This window comes from Meriones unguiculatus, chromosome 5 (genome assembly GCF_030254825.1).
Source record: "Meriones unguiculatus strain TT.TT164.6M chromosome 5, Bangor_MerUng_6.1, whole genome shotgun sequence".
Lineage (NCBI taxonomy): Eukaryota > Metazoa > Chordata > Mammalia > Rodentia > Muridae > Meriones > Meriones unguiculatus.
Window position 1 is genome coordinate 132709281 of NC_083353.1, and position 21718 is coordinate 132730998.

Genomic DNA, 21718 nt, shown 5'->3' on the forward strand with positions numbered 1-21718 from the left:
GTTTGCTTAGTGAGTGTTTTCACTGTTTTGACCAAAAAACAATGGAAGGTCAGAAGGGCTTGTCTTAGCTCCTGTCTCATGGCATCCATCATGGCTCATAGCCCGAGTGGGAGGAGCTTGTTCACACTTCGGGGTTGGAAGCAGAAAGGGATGACTGCAGGTGCTAAGACTCCTTCTGCCTCTTTCTCTTTGTAGCCAGTGCAGTGCTCCAGGCCGCCATCTTCACAGTGGGTCTTTCTCCTCGGTTAAACCTCTCTGCAAACCCCTGGCAGACACACCCTGAAGAACATTCAAAGAAACTGGAACTCAGAACTGTCTTGTTCTCTTCTATTTTCTTCGTTTGTGATTTTTTTTTTTTTTTTTTTTTTTTTGGACATTGAGTGTGAATAATAGACCAAAATGTCTCCAGGTTGTGTGTAACTTTCCTGAGAAGCCTGAAGATCTTCCAGGCTCAGGTTTTCCGTGTGAGCCATGAGTGGGAGATCCTAGAAGTGGAGCTCTGAGCCATGGCTGGGGGTGTCCTTCAGGCCTTGGCTTGGTGCTCACAATGTTTCCAATATATGTAAGCAAGAAGTTTTTATTGGTAAATTGGATTTTAATTTATGTTTATACTTTGCAGCTGATGCATTATGAGACTAGTAGTTTTCATAATTGGAGAGATTCAAGACACCAGATCTTCTGCTCTATAATTTTTTATGTAGACCCGAATGCCTTCAGACAAAACAAGAGCCCAGTTTAGCCAGCCACTAGCCACAGAAGCATCTGAGCCACAGACTGCTTCTCTCTGGGGCCTGGTGACTGCTTCTTGGGCGTGTTTATTTGATCTGGAAAGCACAAGTCACCAGCAGCAGCAGCTCGGCGGCTCCTGTATTTGCCTGAGTCTTCCTCCAGAGGGTGGTGTCCCGATGACTCATTCTCGGACAGTTGAGCCTCTAGGCAGAGACTAAAACTCAAGACTCTGGATTCTCTCTGTAACCACCAAATCCCACAGTCTGGGGACCTGTGTGAGGTCTTTCCAAGGCCACCAGGTTGTTGGGAAGGACACACGATCTTTCAGCCAGGTGCGGGGTGCTCAGTTCTGACGGGGGTTGGGAGAACCCTGGAGGTCCCTGGAGGACCTGAGGCAGGAGTGGAGACCAAGCAGAGCAGGCTGGGAACCAGCACATTCTCATGACGTGGCCTCACAGTGACAGCTTGATCAGACGCTGAGGAAAGTTAGGGGCAGTTCTCCGAAGTCTCCAAGACAGGCCTACCAGTTACAGCCTCACTCAGCTCCAGAAGGTCTGAGTAGCTCAGAGCAAGTGAAGGAGTAGACACACGACCTTCTTCTTGAGCACTAGAACCAGGTGAGTCAAGGTTAGACCAGCACAGTGTCAACTTGACCGTATCTCTGAGAATCACAAGAACTGTGGTTTTCAGTCTCCTGCCTAGTCTTTTACTTCCTTTGTCATGTGACTTCTGGACACAGCTAACCTGCCCCACCCACAGACACTGCCTCTGTGTGGAGTCAGACTCCAAGTCAAATGTATTGTGTGGACACTACACCATGAAGAGCTTATGACTCAACACAAACTCTTCACGGGACAGAAACAACACACTGCTGCTTTCATAAGTTCATGACAAAACGAGAGGAGGCCCTTTCCAAACACTTCTGAAAGAAGGCAGTAGCAGCGGGCGGGCGGGCGGGCCTCGTCTCTGCATCCTTGTGCGTCTCTCCTCAGATACTGTTCCGCCTCATCTTTTGAGATGGCCTCTCCTGCTGGGACCTGGGACTTCCCAGTTAGGTGAAGCTGGTGGCTGGTAATCTCTCTCTCTCTTTCTCTCCCTTCTCATTCTCTCTCTGTGTCTTTGTCTTTCTCTTTCTCCCTCTCCCTTTTCCTCCCTCCCCCTCTGCCTCCCCTTTTCCCTCCAACCTGCATACAACGGGACTTTGTACATGGATCTGGAGACTGAAGGCAGGTTTTCAAGCTTTATGACAAGCACTGTCTGACTGAGCTGTCTCTCTGCTGCTCCTTATTCTTTTCAAAAACAAGGTAAATATAAGGAGAAAACCTCCAATTACTGATTTTGCGCTTTGTGAAACCAGCTTCTTTCTTCCTGAAGAGTGTTGCAAATGGACTAAGAACAAGAATCGTGCCGAATGTGCAAAGTAAAAGCAAGAAAGCGGGGCATGGTGGCTGTTGCCCAGAATACCAGCACTTGGAGGCTTAGGAAGACAGCTGACCCAAGTTCAAAGCCAGCCTGAGCCACAGGGCGGGTGGAGAGGAGGGAGGAGCAGCAAACAGTTGGGGAGGTAGCCCCATGGACCAAGTGACAGCCGTGAAGCACACGAGCAGCTCGGTGCCATGTAGCATGGCTGGGGGTCGGCCACGTCTGCAACGCAGTGCAGAGCCCGGGCGGTCAAGGCCCTTCAGTGGCCCTTCGTGGGGACGCCCTCGCGCTGTCACAGCGGCGCCCCGGGCCTGCAGAGTCGACTCTTCTCCTGGCTCAAGCGAGGGGCTACAGGAACAGCACTGTGTCGACACATGTTTTCTTGTCTGCACACGCAGAGACCACTGTGGGCCGCTTGTTAGCAACTTCCTAGCATGTGGCCGTGTTCCCGCCTTATGTCCCGGTCACTCAAGGGACACCAGGCAGTTCCGTGAAGCCGCCGCCACCGCTCTTTCTATGCCCACTACCTGGAAATTCACTCTGCGGCGAGTCAGAATTTTGTGAATGTTATGGTAAATTCAGTTAAAAGTTTAACTCTAAAACTGAAATTACTTTACAATAAAAGTACAAATCTTAGAGAAACACATACCCATCTAAGACAACATTCTTACTGAATTTGGAATTTTTATCTTAGTCATTTGCTTGATATTCACACCCAAGGAGTCTGCTGTTTTCCTTTACACTGGCTTCTGTGGTGTGCAGTGGGTTGACACAGACAGAGTCTTGGAGGTACAGCACACTCGAGGCCATATCAGCCCTTCCCATCCCCCCCTTAACCCTCCCTCTCACTCTCTCCCTCTGCTGGCTTCCTCCCCTGCCCTGTGTTCCTATATTCCATGTCGTGTGTGTGTGTGTGTGTGTGTGTGTGTGTGTGTGTGTGTGTGCGCGCGCACGCGCGCGCTTTTATGTATCTGTAAGGAATTCTGAGGCCCACAAATTAAATCACACTTGCAATAGTTTTCATTTTGCATCTTTTTAAATATTTTAATTATTCATTTAAAGCAGTATCTCCAGTTGCACTCTTTCAGTAAATGACATAAGTTCATTCTTCTTCATGACCGAATAAACCCCCGCTCTGTGCGTGCGCCGCATTCTCCTCGTCTGTCTCACCTGTTGCCCAGCACTGAGCTGTTCACATATCTCAGCAGTGTCTTCTCAGCCTCCTGGTCAGAGAGCGTCAGGGTTTCGCTTTCCAAAGAAGTGTCCCTCCTGGTTTCCAAATATGAGATATTTTTAAAGGCCCGAATATTAAATAATAAAAAATTAGCAGCACAGCAGGGCGCCCTCGATGCACTGGTACGCGGCATCAATCAAGCCTCTGAGGACACGAGCTGCCGGCCCCTCAGCCCCACAGGCTTTTGACGTTCTTTATAAACACGACCTCTAAAACCTGCTTTTATTTTCTCAGATCTGGTTGGAAATCTTTAGTGAAAATTCAACAAAAGAAACAACATGAAACTTGAGCTTTTGGGGCTGCTGACTGCAGTTAGACAGCAAAGCTTCAGTGGGAAATGCACAGTTATTTCTTTAAAGGAAGTGAAGAAATAAACTAGGAGACCTCAAAGGGTGTGGAGGACTTAACTTTAAAGACACTGTGACTGAGATTTGTGATATTTTAGCTTGTCATGAGACTCTTTGGATGCAGTTCCCACTTTTAATTGGGTAGATTTATATTCTGAACAGGAGGGAATGAAGTTGAAAGGCCCACAATCCTGTAGCATATAAATTTAGCAAATGCTCAAACGAACCATAACAACTTGTTTGATTAATTTTTTCTTGTAAAAATATTTTTTCAAAGAAATGCACTCTGCATGGAAGTACAAAGACAGAACCTGTGAAAATATTTAGTCTGAAATATTTATACATTTCATTATGAAAAAAATAATAAAACCTATTCCAGAAACTTACTATGAAGTTGGCCTAAGAAAGAATACTCTCTCAGTTAAGAATATTTTAAACTACAGAGAAGCATCAATGTTGAGTGTCAGTGACTCCAAACTTAGAAAGATATAACTCAAAATTGAAGGCAAGTATATGAAAAAGTTAGCAAGACACTAATAGGAGACAAATCCTTTGACATGGTAGCATTTGTGGTGAAGACAGCTGAGGCACTAAGTAAGTGACATGGACGTTACTAAAAACACATTTTAAGGACTAGAGAGACGGTTCATCAGGTACGAGCAGTGGCTGCTCCTGTTCAGGACCTGGACTCTTGTCAGTGCCCACGACTCACAACCATGTCTAACTGCAGTTCAGGAGATCTGGCGGCCTCTTCTGGCCACTGTGGGTGCTACCAGCACATGGCACACGTGTGCAAACAGACAAAGCCCTCACAAACACAAAATAAACTAAACCGATAGGCAGAAATGCAATTTGGTGACAGGTGCTTACCCAGCATGCACAGGGCCCTGAATGTGATCCCCAATACCACAAAAAAAACTTTTAAATAAGTAAAAGCTTAAGGTGGCTTTTATATACTTAGACTGGATAAATAAACAGGTTTCCTTATGTGTTAAGGGAAACGTGACATGCTTTTTTTTATCATACAGGACTTTTTTTCCGGAAAGTAGACTTTTAATAAAACCATTCTACAAGCACCACAAAATACTAAACCAATTTTAGGGCAATAAATAAGCATTTCAGGGCCATGTTGTTCAGCGGTCTATAGTAGCCATCTCACTCTCATAACCACCCACTGGGGATTATTAATTATATCACTAAAGTCAGAAACAAGTTTTAAAAAGGAACCTTGAAATTTATATGAAAAACATGGGAAAAAAATCCACATGTCTAAAACATAATTGCCAAGGATGAAAGGAGGTGTGAGAATGTGGCTGTGAGGTAGCTAGGAAGGATATTCAGAGCAGGACAGGGCACAGCTGAGTTCCAGCAAATGTCCAGAAAGAACTAGAGTCGTGTTCAGAGTACAGAAAACATGGAGAGCTACCATCTCTCACTTATGAGGCCAGGGAAACCCTGAAAGCAAAACTCAGCAAAGATGTGGTACGGACACATCACCGTCAACTTGTCTCTAGTACGAAGAAGCAGAAGGGAGAGGCGCTGAGCTGGGCTGAGGGTAGCCCGAGCCGCTCCACTTGCACCAGGAAGGAAAGATGATTTAGCTGCAGAAAATCCACCACTGCAGCTTGTCACAATCAATAACACTGCAGTAAATGATGCTCATCTAAGCACTTGTAGGAAAATGTTTGGAAAAAGTCAATTATATTAATAAAATTTGTAGGCACTAGCTAGCTTGAAATAAAGGAAATATGTTTAATCTTATGCAGACACCAGAAATCGCCTGGGAAAACACTGACACTCACCATACTTAATGGTGATGAATCCAAAAGCTGTCGCCCTGAGATCAGAAATTCCGGAAAGCACAGTAATAGACAAGAAAAATAAGAAAGGAAAACAAACCTGACATCTTCCTATTCACAGCTGACGTGATTACGCACAGATGTGCAGTAATAATCTACTTTGCTACAATTGCCGGGTAAAGATCAAGAGAGAAACAAATGTGTTGAAGTTCACTACAGCAAATGAAAATGCAGGTTAGATGGTGTGGGGGGGGGGGGTCTGTGCTTGTGTGCTGTGCACAGGTAAGTACACACCAAGAGGCAAGAGGAGGGTGCCTCACACCCCACCTTACTCCTCTCAGACAGGAAGTGTCGCTTACCTGGAACTACGCGGTGGCCACGAAGTGCCAACGGGCCTCCCACTGCCCTGAGCAGCACTGAGGGTACAGGCACAGTGGCCAGGACCACTGCCTTCGGGTGCCCGGCGAGCCCCCCGCCCCTAAGACAGTGCTCCACGCCTGGAAATTAGACGTTTAAAATGCTAGCGATGAACCCGAAGAAAACCTCATTAGAGCCTTGATCTGGGACTTCCTGCTGGCCAAGACCTAAAGAAACCAGGCGAGGAGGACAGGACAGACCATTAATTCTCTCGACATTCATCTTCATGATTCAGTGCACCTCCTTCAACCCCCTAAAAATATTCACATAATTTTAGTGACTCGCTAGCTGATTCTAAAGTTCATACCAAGAGTTAAAGCAATCCAAGGCCATTTAAGACTTGTTGTAAAAAATAAAAATGAGTGTTGGGCTATATAATGTTTATTATTAGCCCTAAGAATATCACGGCGGTATTATCTAACTCAAATAATACCTATCACAAACAATAAGACACAGATACTGTTAGATGTATAGTGCCTTATTTACCTTGGGCTGGGCAGATATTTCACTTACACTGTCTCAATACCCTCACCAACCAGCTCCCCGCCCCCATCTAATGCCATCTGCCTTAATCCTCCTCAGCTGCTCTACCTTCCACCGGTAAGCTCAATATTTTTCTCAATGCTTATAGTTTTCATCTTGGTGTTTTCTCCATCCACACCATCCTCGGAGTCCTTCCTCCTGGAGCACGTGGTTCCTTCCCTACGCTAACCCATCATGCCATCCTCCCACATCTCTTTCCATCCTCCAAAGCCCAGGAACCTTAGCCACACCTACCCCATTCTGCCCTGCCCAGGAATAGGCCATTTAATCAGCCAGTCAGGTAGGTTTACACAACAAGGATAGCTGTATCCAGGCAAGAACACACAGGCATCAGCCCAATCCCCCAGGAAGACTGATGTGAAGAACTGGGTGAAAGGGGCTTCTCGCCCCTCCATCACGTTACAGAGATGTGGTGACTCAGACAGGATGGTGCCGCCAGGGTCAACAGAATCTCAGAGTCCAGCAGACCAGCCTGTGGGGACGGGCATCGAGGGATGTGAGTTCCACACTTACAACTGGTAAGTTGCCTCCTGGAAGAAATGATCACCATTTCCTTAAACTGTGCTTGAAGCCAGTTACCCGCAACACAGCCCACACTCAAACCACGCCCGGAACTGTAGAGGAAGGCAAATGGACTTTCTAAGTCATTGTACTGAAGACTCTGCTCAAGGAAGGACAGAGGACGTAAACATCATCACTCAAGGAGATTGCTAACAAATTGAACCACATTAAAGGAAAATATAATCTGCTACTCAACACCATGAAGAGGATGAGAAAGGCACCCCACAGGGCAGGGGTGGCATTTACTACCCTGGGAAGTGACAGAATGTGACGTCCTACACATGGGTGACACTTTGTTCAAAGTAGCCAGAATGTCACAGGATGGGGCGTTCAGCTGGCCAATGGACACTGAGAAAATCTCAGCTACACTATCATCTAGGAAGAGCAAATGCGTATCACAGTGTACACGGCAGTGCACTGACCGGGAGCACAGCACACTGACCGGGAGCACAGCGCACTGACCGGGAGCACAGCACACTCACGGAGATCCTGGCACACTGGCTGGGACCACACTGCTGTGGCCAGGGCACATCATTGACAGGAGTTGGTGAAATCACAGGGAAAGCAGGACTCACTACTGGTTGAACTATGGAGATTGGCTGGTCTACTAAGTCTGAAGAAACGTTCCCGCACAAGCCAGCCCTGGCACAAAAAGGCCTCCAGAAAGATACAAACCGCTGCTCACCATGAATCACCAAAAAGCTGCACAGATGCCTGGTTCTGGCATGTTCGTCTCTGTGAAATCACTGAAAACAAACAAATCACAGCATCACACATGAAGATGCTCACAATGCAATCTGACGGAAAGCCCAGGCAGAAACACACACTGAAACGTAGTGTGTGTACACACGTAGACACCTACAAACAGGAGGGTCTGATGGGGTAATTTTTTCAGTGAGGCTCCTTCTTCCCAGACTGACTCCAGCAAGTGTCAAGCCGATAGTCATTTCACCAGCACAGATGTAGTGGATGCCAGAGGAGGACAATTAGCAGGTGGGCCTTTCATGGAAATCACGCTCATGTTCTCTGTCCCACTGCTCATGCACACATATTAACCCTACCTACCTTTCTGTCCTTGTTAGAGATGGGTATGAATTAGCCTGTGAGTGCAAATGAAAGCCAAGAACCAAGATGAGGAAGTTGGGTCATGCCTAGTCTTTTCCCTTTGACTGGATGAAGGTGAATGTACGGTTTGTTTCTCTGACAGGCTGGAGTGTGAGCTGGAGAGGGCGGGTGTGATCTGGAGAGGGCGGGTGTGAGCTGGAGAGGGTGAGTGTGAGCTGGAGAGGGCGGGTGTGAGCTGGAGAGGGTGAGTGTGAGCTGGAGAGGGCGGGTGTGAGCTGGAGAGAGTGAGTGTGAGCTGGAGAGAGTGAGTGTGAGCTGGAGAGAGTGAGTGTGAGCTGGAGAGAGTGAGTGTGAGCTGGAGAGGGCGGGTGTGAGCTGGAGAGAGTGAGTGTGAGCTGGAGAGGGCGGGTGTGAGCTGGAGAGGGCGGGTGTGAGCTGGAGAGAGTGGTATGAGCTGGAGAGGACTGGCGTGAGCTGACGAGAATGGGTGTGGGCTGGAGAGAGTGAGTGTGAGCTGGAGAGAGTGAGTGTGAGCTGGAAAGAGTGGGTGTGAGCTGGAGAGAGTGAGTGTGAGCTGGAGAGAGTGAGTGTGAGCTGGAGAGAGTGAGTGTGAGCTGGAAAGAGTGAGTGTGAGTTGGAGAGAATGGGTGTGATCTGGAGAGAGTGGGTGTGAGTTGGAGAGGGTGGGTGTGAGCTGGAGAGGGTATGTGCTTTGGTTTTTAGAGCCAAGCAGCAGGAATTTAAGGACAAGGCTTTACCTTCAGAAGGAAGGGGGGAGTAGCTGGCCCTCGCTGGCATCACCGGGATGTCATGCATGTCGACACAGAGCTGTGGCCATACAATGGCGCAGTCCTGGTTCCCTGAGGCTGCTCCAAGCTCTAACTGTGGGGACTGCAAGACGCCAATCTTTATCCTATGTAGTGTGCAGAAACAATAGAATCATGCCACTAATCACCTAAACTGCATAATAACTTTTAATTAACAATAATCTGCTTGGTTATTTTGTTGGTGGAGTTGTAGATGTCAGAGACCCAGTGAGTACTAGGTTTTTGCCACACTTAAGATTAAAATCTGGAGATTTCCAAGTAGTTTAAGCCAATCAAAGTCCTAAAAACAGACATTTTCAGAACAAACAGATCAGTAGACAATTATTCACTTGACAAAAGTCTGTTTTCCTAAGGCCTCTATTATAGAATTTCTTTTTGAAGTAAAAAAATTTTCTGCTATATTTATGACTCAAATTTTTTTTCCATACCAGGGACTAAAACCAAGTGAAATATCAGGTTGGGTCAAGCTGGGTTTGGAGAATATTTTGATGTTCTGGGTTTGTTCCGTTTCAATTTCCTTAGAGAAATGTGTAATATCAGCTGCAGCTCAGCTTGACTCAACAAGGCTGAGGAGAGGGCAGCTGAGCCCAGAGGGCCCTGCCGTCTACTTACAGGGCCATTGGGAGGATAATCTAGAGCCTCAATTTCTTTTAGGCTAGAATCTGTTCACGGAATTCTTCCTGCTCTTGGTTTGAATGTAGCAAACATTCTTGAGTTACATGTAATTTCTTAGAAAGGAAACTTTTTTTTGTAGAAAATGAGGTCAATCTGAAATGCACATGGATCCCTCTAAAAGTAGAAGCCAATAAAATTGCAAATTTTACCATGATATGATGCACAGTCAGCATCTTATCATGATATATAAAGCATGCAGTCAGCACCTTGTCATGATATGAAGCACCGTGTCATGATATGACACACACAGTCATCAGCACCTTGGTCCTTTCTCTGAAGTGACTAGCCCAGGGACCGTGAGCATTGCTCCAGGCTGAGTGGAGATGGGAGTCTCAGTAAGGATTGCCATCCCTCATGGTAAAGCCTGGATGGAGGGGATTTCATCAGAACCACCAATAGAAACACCCAAGTATTTGAAAAACATAGTGATGAGATGGCACCATTCAACAGACACATCAATTGCTAGACAGATACTGCTGGGCTGTGAAGAGAAAACTGTAGCTAAAGGTCACCAGTGGCTGCACTTGGTTTTATTCCTGACACCGGGTTGCATTTTCTGCTGTGATGATGGTCTCTGAGGCCTTGGAGATGAATGTCCAGGTATTTTTGATAAGGTGCTCTGTCACTGAGTCCACTCCAGCTTCCATCTCTAGGAACCTCACTAGGATTTCAAATTTCATACTTTAAAAATATAGGATACATTTTAATTCAAATCCTATTATTTAATAAAAAGAGGAAATAAAATCAACTCTGGCAGTCTATTACAGTAAGGTATAAAAATGGGAAAGTGGAGATGCACATCTCATCTCTTGGGGATGATAGTGGCCTTCAATCTCATGTTCTCTTCTTCATCGTGCTTCTTCAGAGTGAAGGCCTTTGCTCTGCACTTGCTTCCCTGTGTTCTGTCCCTGACACCTCTCTCACCCGGGCACTCTCTCTGTCTGTCAGTTGGTATCTTATCTGTGCTTTGTAGAATATGTTCCATGGTTGGCCCTCTTTCTCAGCCACAGAGAATAAGCTGTTTCCTACTTCACCTCCCTGTCCGCTCCTTTGCCTTGCACTGAAGGTCACTTGTGCTGTGGAGTTCTCATGAGTGGTGGTGAGATCTCAAGGAGGGCAGGTAAATGAGGCTTCAGTAGATTTTTACAAAGCTGTGATGCCCCAACAGGAAAAGCTGGAATAGGGACGAGGAAAATGCACACAGTCTCACAACTGACCTCCAAGGCCATGTCCAGGTCCTGGTGGTGCAGTGAGAGGAAATACAGTGAGAGGAAATGGAGTGAGAACCCTCCTCCTCAGGCTTCTGGGGGATCTTTTTTAAATCCTGTAAAATCCCAGACACATCTGCAGACCCCTTTTCTCCTTTGAGCTGTAGCTCTTGAAGGCAGGACACAAACTATCTGCCTGTCTTCCCTCTTCCTCTGAGTACACATGTGGCCCATAGAAGCTTCTCAGAACACTAGATGGCCATTTCAGTCATCTGCACTAATAGTCTACTGTTTAGAAAACAGCTTCAATGTTCTCATTAAAGTCATTTTAATATGAAAGACCAGTGGTGGCTTTGAGCATGTCCATAGTTTGCTTGGATCAGGACTGTGTCAACCAGAAGGCAGGCGCCTACAAGGCTTGCTCCTCTTCCTGTGGACTTGAGCTCCATTTCCTATTGTCAGTCTCGTCTTTTCTCCCACAAGTACTTTAAGAACACATGGCTAATTTTGGCAGAGCTCTGTTCACTCCAAACTTTTTATCTGGCTGTGTATACCGACCATTTTATTAAACACTAATGTCCCTAGTTTACATATCACCTTACATTTTAATGGACAAACACATATTCTATCTTGTGAAGATACCAACCTCTTCAAAGAAGTGAGATAATTATTGTTGAGCCCATTATCCGTGTGGAAAGCTGAGGTCATTATAAAGAAGCCGGTAAGTCAGAGTTCAAACTCGGTCTCCCTCTCCAGTTTCTCTCCCTCCCATGGCACAAGGGCACATTACATCCTCGTACTTTTCCTCAAACTTTGCTCTGGAAACATCTAGAAAGCACTGAGCTCAGGTTTCCTGTGAAGCTCCATCTCTCTCGTTCTTGACCACATCCCTTCAAAATGCCCTTTGCAGATGTTGACCTCAGGCTGTCTCTGGACTTACATAATCTATTTGTTCTTCCCAGGGTAACCAAGTAAATTATGACAAACACAAGGAACAGCAGAGTGGGCAGACCCCGATGCGTGTTAGCCCATTAAACCACCGACTCTGGAGAACAGTGCTTCACAGAAAAGGGACTGTGAAGTCATCTGACCCACCCCCATCAGAAGCAGGTTCAAGGCCAGAGCACTGGTTGCCAAGTTGCCCTTTGGCTTCCAGCTCTGGCTTTTGATGTCCTGAAGATCCTATCTGAGCTGGACCTGCTTCTAAACGGGGAAGCGATTTCACAGTTGGAGCGCTAGCTTTTCCTTGAGGCTCTCGTTGCTCTACGCAGTCTGCTTGCATGTAATTGTTTGGATCTCCTGTGACAGACATTGTCCTCATCAGAAGTTGTTCCCAGCGAACTGGCTAAGAGTGAAAACTCACACACACGCGCTGCTCAAGAGCTCAAGCCCTTCCTAAATGCAGAATTGTCTATAGCAAATGTCACAATACACACAGCGCTCGGGCCACTGGGAAACAAGCCAAAACTGTGCGCCAGTGATTTCTCTATTATTTCCTAATTAATCTCTGAGTCAGAACAGGCAGCCAGAGGGAGTGCTGAAAGATGCCAGAGCTTCCCAAGTGTCCCTACAGTCATCACCATTTGAAGAGCAAAATTAAAATGTTGAAGTATCCATTACATGGAGCCTCTTTCTTCAGCTCTCTTCTTGTGTGAAAGGTTTGAATTCATGACATTCTTCATGAGCTGTTACCAAAACAAAGCTGCTGTGTGTTCCTAAAGCACAGGGGAAAATACTGTGCTGAGGGTCTTGAAATGTGTGACATAATTACTCCCTTACATGACAATGAGCAGATCACATCCCTGTGTGTAAAAGTACAAACAATGTCACCCCAAGGGTCATTTCTCCTTCTCGTACTGAAAAGGCTCAGATACTATTTTAAGTGAGGTCTGTAGAAAAATACTTTTCTTTTGTGTATCCTTTGCCAGCACACATTGAGCCTGATCCAGAGGGAAACCAAATAGGAGAATGGGCTTCCTGTGACACTCTAGCCGTCCAAGTTTGGTCTTGCCAGCCTCATTTATGAAGTGAGGTTCTGGGAAACAGTTTGATGCAGGGAGGGAGGGGATCAACAGATGATAAGCTGCTTCCCCACGACACTTAGCTTCCAGAGCACAGCCCCATCTCTCGTTTGTTCCACAGCCTTTTCCTTTCCAGATCCTCAACATGTTGGTCTTACACCTCCTTTCCCTGAGTCCCTAAGGGGCCCCTCAGCAATCCCCTCCTCAGAAAATTTGCTGTTTCAATAGTGGCCTCAGTTGCAGTCAACTGTACATAGTTGAATAGTCAATCCAGGACTAAAATTACAATTACAAACCCAGCTGCACTTGAAAGACAAACTGTAAATCTTCTTTTCTGTCCCTCTTCCCTGTCCCCTCTGCAGACGATCTGTCTGAGAAACCATCTTCCCTTCCTGTCACTTGCCCTAACCCTTCCAGCCTGAGTCCTTCCCTGTGTCTGTCACTGTACCTACCTCTGCGCTGTCCTCCAGTCCCGTTCCAGCCGCCTTCTGCCACTTGCTGTTCATACGGAAGAGGTAACGTCACACATCATCTGCCAGAATTCCCTAGTGCTCCAACATTTCAAGGAGGGTTTGCCCACACCAGGCCTTAAGTCCACCCCTGAAATCATTAGATGCGGAATTTAATCTGCTTCTCCCGTCACACACCAGCACCAAGCGGAGTCTTTACTCACGAGTTACTTTTACCCTCTTGGTCGTTATCTTACTAGAAAATAAAGAACAGGACGGGGGAGAGGAAAGAGGAGAGGAGGAAAATGGAGTTGCTGTTTCTCAGGTGTGATGACATTAAAAGAAGCTGAATGCACAAATTTTCCTTGACCAGGATCCCTTGGGGGTCAATAAAGAGCAGGCCCCATGGATGAAGTGCTTGTGTGTAAGGATGAGGATCTGCGTTCAGACCCCAGCATCCATGTGAGAATTGGACCTCACAGCTCGCAGGTATGATCTTGGTGCAGGCGGAGAGGTAGCCCAGGCTGACCCTGGGTCTCTCTGACCAGCCAGTCCACCTGAAGTAGTGAGCTCCCGGTTTCCTGAGATTCCCTGTCTCAAAAAATCAGGCAGAGAGCAACAGAACACGCCTGACATCAGCCTGTGGCTCATGCGTGCACACACATGAATGCAGCCTCCCACTGAATAAATAAACATTTTCTTCATCATGGTTTCATGGGCCAGACCTCAGGCAATGTCTTCTATGAGGATGAGGTTGGGACATGACCGGCTCTGAGGCCAAAGGCCGTGTCTTCCGGAGCACCGCTCAGAAGTGAGCCTAAAACTGCAGGGAAGGGAGCGACTGGCCTTGGTGCTGGCCAGGAAGATGGAGTCGGCAAAGCTCCTGGGTTGTGGGCAGAAAATGTCTCCGGTGGCGTGGGGAGCTGCTGCCCCCTCAGCGTGGCTGGACTAAGAACGCAGCCATCAGTCTTCCTCTTCTGATTTGATCCGTTCGATTTGAAAGAAGCCATTCATCCTGTCGTCACAGCTCTTAAGACGTGGCCCAGCGACAGCAGAGGCCCCTGGGAGGGTAGTCTCAGCCCTGTGTGAGCGCCTCCGAAGACTGTCCCGTCTGGTGAGATCACAGATCTGTGACAGTGGCTCCAGGTCACTGTACCGCCCGCTGACGTCACAGCCTTCTGAGCCAAGCACGCCCACATTGTCCACACAAGGGCAGTCTCTAAGGACGCAGCCAGGGGTGGGCCTGGTGTTAGTAATAAAGGGCTCTATTTAAAAAGACGGCTATCAGGCAAGTGTTACCATCCCTGTGCACTCACACAGGCGTGCACACACACACACACACACACACACACACACACACACGCATGCACGCACACAGAAAATGCCAACGTATAGGTGCATACACACATGCAGATAAATGCACACATTTCTACATGCATGCACACTCAAACACGCCCTTGTGCACACATGCAGGAAAAACTCCACTTTCCACCTAAAAGTTGCACACTGGACTAGAGATCACATGACAGCTTGCTAGCTTTGCAGACAGACTCTTGGACCCCTAGGGCTGCAGGCACAGAATCTGCATGGAAGCCCAAAGGAACTGTCTGAGAAGAGCTCGCCCTCGGAAGGAGCAGCTGCAGAGCAGTGTGCGGGCGTCTCTCTAAGGCAGAGGCATGTAAGGGAGGAAAACCATCGCCATTCTGAAAGTCAAAGATGGTGGTGTTCCCAGCCTCAGGGTGCGCGGGCTGAGGCCCAGCAGGCCCTTTGAGGGCACTGTGTCCAGCACAGTCTCACCCACCTTGTGAGCTGTGGCTGCCAAGGCTATCCCAGATGAAGGCTTGCAGTTATGTATGAGCTTATTCTGTTGGCCCTGCTGGCGCGGAGGCCAAGCACTGGCCCTGTGTCCAAAGAGAACAAGGACAGTTTGGGTGTGGGCCTGGGCCTGGGCTGTACTCCTCCCTCAGAGACTCTACAGCTCACAGCACCGAGGTTGGCTTTGGCCGACTGGCCCAGATAATGGCCCCGAGCTGCTATAGAGGTCGCCATTCTGTCTGAGTGATGTCAATCTTGAATGTGACATATCCTTCCCAAGCTCGTGTGTTTGAGCATTTGGTCTCCAAGTGGCACTTGGAAACCAACTGGGGTAGTTGTGGAGCCTTTGGGCAACAAGCCTGATGGACAAAGGACCCTAGAGGACAGGCCTCTGTGTTTATAGTCTGCCTTGTTTCCTGTCCATCTCCACTTCCCGAACCGTCAAGATGTGATGAGCCCAGCCACCCACACCTGCCACCATGGACTCTGCCCAGCCTTCCTGGCCACCATGGACTCCACCCAGCCTTCCTGGCCACCACAGACTCCGCCCAGCCTTCCTGGCCACCATGGACTCTGCCTTCAAATCATGAGCCTGAAGAAATCCTCCCCCACCTATATCCCTTTTGTCAGGAATTTTTGCCAAGGCAGTGAGAAAGGTAACTGACCCGCTGGGCGCCGTAAGGAGAGGCCCTGTGACTTCAGAGAAGCCTGGCTGGTCCTCTGGACATCTCTGCAGCACCCGTGTGTGCAGAGACCTACGGGCTTGCATGCTTGGCAGCCTCTCCCTCTGAGGTACCCTCTGAGGAGCTTCCTCGTAGCCACACTCTTCCTCACAGCCACACTCCTCTGAGGAAGGAGAGGGCCCCACATGACTGACACGCTGCTGTTTGTAAAGCAAGTGTGAGGTGTCTTCTTTGTCACCTACGCCACACAGCTACTTACAGACAGCTGAAGAGCGTGTTCAGGGAGAGTGTCCTCAGACCACACAGCCAAACCCACCTCACAGTACCCGGCCTGATATGCTGCTTTCCTAAATAGGTAGACACACGTGTAATTTCATGTCTTCAAACATAAACGTTGCTCCCTAGTTGCTAATTAAAATAATAATGTACAATTTAGGGTAAAATGGAAATAAATGGCACTTGGTGTCTTTTTCACTAAATAGTTCTCAATTGCTGTTTAACCTAATGGTTCTATTTCCATAGAAACAAAACTCAGCACAGGCTCTCTGTAAAGTCAAACCAGCCTTCCAGAGATACAGACTGGAGCATCGCTTGGAAACTGAGGCCATCTGCCAGCCTGCTTTCCAGGTGCCCTCAGCACCCTGCCTGGCTCTGCCCAGAAGTGTGCTCTCCTTTCTCTGTGACCAGCGGGGAGGGGGCAGACTGGTGTGGCCCAGAGCCTTCTTTCTCAGAGCCTGGAGCACTCACAACCCACAAGAAGCTCTGATGACCGATGCCAGGAGAAGGCCCTTCTGAAACAGCCCAACAGTGAGAATGTCACCTTCACCCTGAGTCAGGCAGCCGAGGCTCCCAGGGCAGCCTCGGGCCTCCATGCCATCCCTCCCCCAAGAGCCTGAGCACTCTGAGGGGCTCCTTGGCTGAGTCCTCCACCAGCTTCAGCAGATGTCTACAAACACCCCTTGCTTTCACATCCCCGTGGTCCTACTCTTAACGAAAGGAGATGAACTGTTCCCCTCAGCACATTGCAGGCGCGCCCACCTCAGCCTACACAGGGGCTCTTCCACACGATGACAAAGCCTGTTTGTACGAAGACACTCCGCTGGCAGCGAATGCAGACATGGCAAATTAGAGGGAAATGTTTCTGTGTGTGATTTATGTGATTTCAACATAATTATTCGCTTGTAAAACACATGAGAGGAAGGAAAAGGCACAGGGGTATTTTCAAGATCAGAGGAGTGAAATCAGAGGCGGGATTGGATTGTCCAGCCTGAAGATGAAAGCGCTTTACTGCCTGGGTTCAAAGTCTGGCTTTGCCTCAGTGTGCTGGCAACTGAGCAAACTACTTATCAGTGCCTTGGTTTCCCCATCAGGTTCATAAAAGAACCTGCTTATTAATGGTGTTGTGGAGGAAGGACAAGTTACGATGCACAGAAAACTCTAGAAAGACCTGGCACATGGCAGCACCACGTGAGTAATTACTGTTATTATGTGTGGGCAACCAGGAAGAACAAGGTGAGTTTCCCGAGGCTTTGCTTGATTCCACTGTAATTCCACCGTGTGCTTGATTTTATATATATATATATATATATATATATATATATATATTTACACACATACAGGCGCGCGCACACACACACAGACACACACACACACACATATAAAACCTGACATCTTTGCCCTTTAGGAGTTTGAAGCATTTTGCATTCTCTCCCAGGAGCTATTTGGTAATATTTAAAAGCACCCTTTCTGGAATATGGGGAAACTGAGAAGCTAATTGTGCTGCTAGCTTAATGGTGGGGGGAGGCCAAATGCTCGCCGTCTTTTTTGATGCCCACCCTTTCAACTAACGCCATTTGGATGTCAAGCTAGTTCAAAGCCCTGTCGGCTGTGGAAGTCGGATCGTGTCAGCTTTATCTTTTATTTTTGGTAGAGCCAATGCATGGTGGGAACTTCTGGAAATGTCTCAGGAGAGCGACAGAGCAGAGGGGAGTCATCCGACCACCAGCCAGAGCTACAGCCGTCCACGCGCCAGAAGCCATCAGCATCCTTTCAGTCCTCCAACCACCTGCACGAGGTTGGCTGGGCCACGGAAAAGCCGGGCAGAGCATGCAGCCAGGGAAAGGCGCTCCTGGCAGAACACAGGTCACCTTCCAAGAAAGCTAACAGGTTGCCGGAATGTCCTTCTGGCTCTGGAAATCCTAAGCTGGCTGAGGAAGTGGAGGTGCCAGGCCCCTGTGGCTGCACACTCCTTTCCCTTCAGAGTTAGGACCCGCTTGGCCCACGCTGAGCAGCAGTCTTGGGAAGGATCACGATCCTCGCAGCCCCTCAGCACCACCAGGCTCTGTGGACTAGACCCAAGGCCTCGCCTTAGTGACTGGGATTGTTAAGGCTGGTGAGAACACACTTGTTTGGGGGTGACTAAGCGCCTGGTTGATTCTGAGACTTACTTCTGACCTAACAAAGACTACATGAGGCGGAAGCAGGAACAGGAGCCGGAGGAAGTCAGAGCCCCGGCAGGGCCGACAGCGCCATGCCTGACAACTGGTCCAGCTGGGGTTGGAGCCGAGGCTTTGACTGCTTCGTGAGGACCCATTCTCGTGTAAACCATACCCAGAGTACCATAGTTTGGGCTTCAGACCCATTGCAGTTGGTGGAGTGTTTGCCCTGGCACGTGTGAGATGTTCCCCTCCTCCCCACCCCCCCCCCCCACCCCCCGCATAAACCATGCACACAAGCCTCAGCGTTCAGGAAAGGCAAGGTCCTGTTCATCTGCACAGGAGTTCCAGGCCAGCCTGGGCTACATGACAACCTGTGAGAGAGAGACAGAGACACAGAGAGACAGAGACACAGAGACACAGACAGGGACAGAGAGAGACAGAGAGACAAAGACAGAGAGAGAGACAGCCAAGTCCCTAAGAGCACAGGCAAAGGGCTGCTCCCCATTTGGACACTGCTTTGTCACTGCGCAGAGCAGCACCTGCCTTTCAAGCCACCTGGACAAAGGTCGCCGTAGGAGCAGGTGTCTGTCCAGCCAGGCTAACTCCGGCGTCCTGGGTGGGCCGGGCCCCACAGCTTTGGACTTGAACACCCGGTATTTTCAGCTGTTTGGGCTTCGAAAGTGTGTCTGGCCTGCCTTCTTGCACCCGCACTCAAAGCCCCATGTGTTCAAGGGAAATGCAATCCACATGTCTCTGACACGCTTACGCTGGGCATCCGGGTTCTTCAGCCGTTCCTTCAATGGACCCTTTTAAGAGCGGCCCCCCCGAAACAGGAAGGCTTGTGTGTGCCAAAAGTTAAAACGAACTTGAACCTCAAAGGCAAATGAAAAAGGGGGGGATTTGGCATCATCTCTGGAGCTCTGGAGTGCCCAGTGCACAGGGCTCCGAGGGTTCTCCTGGCAAGTCCTGCCACGCTCCTCACACAAGGGAGGAGGGAAGCGCTCTGGGCACACCCACCTCTACACAAGGTGAGCTGTGAAACACAAGCATCGGGAGCCACGCTGGGTGCCCGGGAGGCCCTGGGTGCTGTGGTAGGACCTCAAAATCTGCAGCAGGGCCCAGCCAGGCCTCAGGATTGCTCTGCCAGTTACAGCCCCAGGATGCCTGGGTCCTGTCTGCTGACTTGATGTTCGGCCCCCGCGGGGGGCGGGCTCGGGCCCTGCCGAAATCCCCCTGCTCAGGGTCTCCAGCCCATTAGAGATGGTGAGTGGCCCGAGCTCTTTTGGCACAGCGGCCCCTCCGCCACGTCTGTACTTTAAGAATCTCGTAAAACTCTTCCTGCTTTTCTTGACACGATTCTCTACTCATGGCAGGGAAGTGCTCTCCGCAGTGGTGTGAGACCGGGGCACGCTAGCTGCTGCCCCCTCAGGCCCACGTTTGTCCATCTGAGCACTCTTCTGGAGGCTGCTTCCACAGACACGCCCTGACACACACCCTCGTCGTTGAGCTGCGGTAGCTCAGCTGCTCGCTGCCCAGGCTGAGGGTCGAGTGTCCGCATGGGCACACCCGGGACGCCAGCTCAGACGAGCAGAGGCCTGGGGCTCACTGCCCAGCCTGCCCTAAGCGGTGAGAGTCGGGCCAAGGAGAGACACGCAACATGAGGGATATCACAGAAACAAGGAAAGTTGGCCTTTACAGGAGTTCCTGCATGCTCGAGTGCGTGCGTGTGTGTGTGTGTGTGTGTGTGTGTGTGTGTGTGTGTGTGTGTGTGTTTGAAGAGCAGAGACGTGAGGCCTGGACTGAGGAAACTGAGTGCTGGCCTCAAGGGCCCCACCCGGCACCATCCACCCCTGAAGGCCCAGGGACTCTTCTGTCTTTAGGACACACTGGTGTGTGCCCATGTGAGGGGAAGCTTCCGGGTCCTGTCCTCACGCTGTCCTACCTGTGACTCGGTACTATGAGTCAGTACATGTGTGGTCAGTACATGTGTGGTCAGTGCACGTGTGTGGTCAGTACACAGCGCGTCTCTGCCCCTCAGCATGAAGGCCTTCCTGCTCACTGCTGCATTGTCACACCCGGCCTGGGAGATGGTGACACCAGAGCTCACACCAGTTCTTGTGCTTCAGGCTTTAGAACTGAACACACTGCGAAGATCTCTAGGGCCACAGGACTCTGAGTCCTCCTCCTTTGGGGTGTGCCTGGTGACTCCACACAAGCATCACTCTCACACACAGCCAGGCACCTGGGCAGTCCCCTCAGCCTGGGGCACCCTGGCTGGAGTCAGGGAAGGTGTGGGCTCCTGTGTCCTCCCCACGCTCAGGCCCATGGCTGCCCAGGGGCAGGAAAGGCCAGCTGGCCCCTGAGACCCTGTGTTCCTTGGCTGCATTTAGGAAATCTGCCTGAGCAATCATTCAGGCCCTATCACCACCACCCCCAGGGAAGGATCATCCAACCCAGCAGTGCACAGGGTCTGGGAAGGTGGGGTGGGGAGGGCAAGGGGGGTGAAGGTTGAGGGAATGAGGGGGAAGGGGGGAGGGAGGGGGAGAAAGAGGAAGGGAGAAGAAGAGAGGGGAGAGAAGGAGGAGGGAGGGGGAGGAAAGGGAAGAGGGGGAAGGGGAGAAAGGAGTGAAGAGGAGGGAGGGAGAAGGGATGAGGGAGGGAGAAGTGATGAGGAGGGAGGGAGAAGTGATGGGGAGGGAGGGGGAGGCAGGGGAAGGGAGGAAGAGTGAGAGCATGGCAGGGAAAGGGAGGGGGAATGAGGGATGAAGAAGAGGGAGGGAGGGGGAGTGATGAGAAGAGAGGGAGAGAAGAGGAGTGAGGGAGGAGTAAGAGGGAGGGGAGAGGGGGAGAGAGGGAGGGATGTGGGAGGGGGAGGAGGAATGAAGAAGAGGGAGGGAGGTGAAGGGAGGGGAGTGAGAGAGGAGGTTGAGGAAGGGAGGAGATAAGGGGGAGGGAGGGATGTGGGGAAATGAGGGGAATGAGGGAGAGGCGGAGGGAGGGGGAAGGTGTGGGGTTGAAGGGGGACAGGGGGAGAGGGGATGAGGGGCGGGGGCTCAGAGCATAGTTTGTCCAGGCTGCTTTCTGCTCCCCTGGGTTGGGGGCTGTGAAAGGGTTAAGTGTCACACATGCCTGGCTCTGCCTGGCATGGAGTCTGCCAGCCTGGGCCACCTACAAAGCGGACCTGCCTTGGAAGAAAATGCTGTGTGTGAGAAACATGCCTAGAATCTGTGAGGCAAGTGTGCCCTCTAACGGGAGCACGGAGCATGCCCACGACTGCCTTCCTATGCTGGCAGCACCCTGGCCCCTGACTCACACCCTGAGCTCAGAGCTCACACCTGCCTCCCTCTGCTTCTACAGGTGGACTGGAAGTACTCTTGAGCCCACAGGCCTGGAGCTGGTGGCCGCCATCAGGTCCCTCCTCAGCACTCCTGGCCCTGCGGTCACCCTGTCTCTGTGTCCTGGCCCTGTGGTCACCCTGTCCTTCT

General features: G+C 49.8%; 1 long non-coding RNA gene across 1 annotated transcript in view; it reads left to right on the top strand.

Annotated features, from left to right (window-relative positions):
• Positions 1-20696, top strand: part of LOC132654336 (uncharacterized) — a 76199-nt gene extending 55503 nt beyond the window's left edge. The window contains exons 4-5 of the long non-coding RNA XR_009592036.1: positions 11790-17262; positions 17726-20696. This is a non-coding gene — a long non-coding RNA (uncharacterized LOC132654336). The remainder of the gene's footprint in view (positions 1-11789; positions 17263-17725) is intronic.
• Positions 20697-21718: the final 1022 nt, after the last annotated feature.